Below are 2,963 nucleotides of genomic sequence, written 5' to 3'. Positions count from 1 at the left end.
GCAAGGTTTCTTTTTTTTTTTTTTTTTTTTTTTAATTTAATAGCCTTTTATTTACAGGATATATGCATGGGTAACTTTACATCATTAACAATTGCCAAACCTCTTGTTCCAATTTTTCACCTCTTACCCTCCCACCCCCTCCCCCAGATGGCAGGATGACCAGTAGATGTTAAGTACATTAAAATATAAATTAGATACACAATAAGTATACATGACCAAACCGTTATTTTGCTGTACAAAAATAATCAGACTCTGAAATATCGTACAATTAGCTTGTGAAGGAAATCAAAAATGCAGGTGGGCATAAATATAGGGATTGGGAATTCAGTGTAATGGTTTTTAGTCATCTCCCAGAGTTCTTTCTCTGGGCATAGCTGGTTCAGTTCATTACTGCTCCACTGGAAATGATTTGGTTGATCTTGTTGCTGAGGATGGCCAGGTCCATCAGAACTAGTCATCATATAGTATTGTTGTTGACGTATATAATGATCTCCTGGTCCTGCTCATTTCACTCAGCATCAGTTCGTGTAAGTCTCTCCAGGCCTTTCTGAAATCATCCTGTTGGTCTTTTCTTACAGAACAGTAATATTCCATAATATGCATATACCACAATTTATTCAGCCATTCTCCAACTGATGGACATCCATTCAGTTTCCAGTTTCTAACCACTACAAAAAGGGCTGTCTGGCAAGGTTTCTGAGGCGTCCTTTGTCTAGTATTTCTGTCCTGTCGTTGCTTAAAGCGGCTCTGGCTCTGGGACCAATGAAACAATGTCAATAGTACTCTGGGAGCCTCAGTGACACACTTCTCCATAATCCCTGCACCCGGCTCGCTCTGTTGGAGCCAGAATTTCCCACTGAAATTGCTTCAGGGCAGGGCTAGCAACTGGCATCTGATTGGCATGGAATATGCTACTACCAAAAGTGCCCATTGCCTTTTTGTAACAAAGTCCTGGCTCTTCACAAAGGAGTAAAGAGTCAGGTCTATGCCTAAAACATCTGGCATAAGGAGCAGAAAAGGCAAGGCTCATCATCATATTCCCTCCAGCAAGAGTTGGAGTGAATTTACTGAATGGGTCTCCTGTGAGCTTTGATTATAATTGTATCTGTGTAATATAAAGCAGTTAAAAAAAGGCAATTACAGGGAAAGCCCAAGAAAACTACCCCGTGATGCTGGTTTTCTCCCCATTTTCTTAATCTTTCCTTTACAGATCTGACAATCACAGGTATCTACAGATACCCATATCTAGATGCTTAAATCTTGTAGTATAGTGCTTTGAACTTATAATAAGAAAGACTTTGGTTCAAAGCTTGCCTTGTGGATTGTATGAATGTGGGAAAATTAACCTCCCTAAGCTTCATTTTCTTCATCTGTCAAATAGGTATTAATAATAATACCAAAGTTTCCTGTCTTTTAGGGTTGTATTGAGGCTCAAATGAGAAAATATATGTAAAATACTTTGCAATCTGTATAAAATTTAGTTATTATTTGTATTTGAGATGGCATAGTATGCATGGAACATTGTGCTCTGCAAGTGCCCCCAAACACCGATCTGTAGTACGTGACTGGAATTGAAAACGTAAAGAAAGGCTGGAGTTCTGCATGAATGGTTTTATGTAGCCTTAAGTAGATAAAACTAGAATTCTTTCCTCCTCTTGTGTTTTTTGGCAATATTCGGAATTTTTTTTTTTTTTTTCAAAAAACTTGAAGCAGGAACGCTGATGTTTTTAAGAGGCTAAGAATAGTTTTCCCTCTCTCCTTGACTCTTGGGTTCCCAATTCCTGCTTAAGCCAAATCATTAGTGACTGACAAATTATCCCCCAAACCCCAGCAGCAAGTGTAAATGCCTCACATTTCTTTTGTTTCTTCTGCTTGAGGATGGAAGCTAAAAGGGTTTTCCCAGGATCAATTAGTCAACAAATACTTGTTAAGTCTATACTACTTCCTAAGCACTGGGTTAAGCATAGAGGATACAAAAACAGGGGGGAAAAAAAACAACCCAATCCCAAACCCAAAAAATACTACTACAAAAACCCAAATAAACAAAAACCAGTCCCTGCCCCTGAGGAGATAATATGTAAATAAATTCAAATGGAGGAGACAAAGTGTAAATAACTAGGTACATACAAGCTACATACTATGGATAGTATCCTTAGATGGGAATGGCATTACCTAGCACCTGGGGAAACCAAGAAAAGCTCCCTGTAGAAGGGAGTATTTGAATCGAGCTTTGAAAGAAACTAAGGATTCTAAGAAAGAGAAATGAAGAGGGATACCATTCCAGATTGGGGGTCTGGAGGGCTAGCCTTTGCAAAGATATAGAGAGGGGAGATATATTTGAGTGAGGACAAATAGGACAAAATGTCTGGATTGTAGAATGGGTGGAGAAGAGAAATGTATAAAAATACTGGGAAAATAGGCAAGTCCCAAAGTTGTGAAGATCTTTAATTGCTTAACAAGGAAGTTTGTGTTTGAACCTAGAGGTAACTGAGACCCACACTAGAGTGTACTGAGCAAGGGACAGGGAAGTGACATCAGCCTCTCCTTTACTTTAAGAAAATCCCCAGGAGCTGTGTGGAGAATGGATTGGAATGGAAAGAGATTTAAGGCAGGAAAACCAATTAGGAAGCTGTTGCCCAAGTCCAGATGAGGGATAAGAGCCTGAATGAGTGTAGTGGCTATGTGAATAGCCTCAGGAACTTTAGAGACCATCTAATCCAACTGTTTCATTTCATTTTATTTTTTTTAATTTGAAGCACCAGACTTTAATCAAATAGAATAGCAAATTCAGAAATAAGAAAAGATCCTCCCCCCTTTCTCCTATACCTACAGGGGTACAGTTTCTCATAGGTTTTTTCCCACCACCTGTCGCAACTGTCTGCACACAATAAACACAAGTAAAAACAGCAAGATGGTGCAGTGGTCAGAGTGCCTGATTTGGGGTCACACAACTCTTCCTGAAT

This window comes from Sarcophilus harrisii, chromosome 4 (genome assembly GCF_902635505.1).
Source record: "Sarcophilus harrisii chromosome 4, mSarHar1.11, whole genome shotgun sequence".
Lineage (NCBI taxonomy): Eukaryota > Metazoa > Chordata > Mammalia > Dasyuromorphia > Dasyuridae > Sarcophilus > Sarcophilus harrisii.
Note: the sequence above shows the minus strand (reverse complement) of the source record.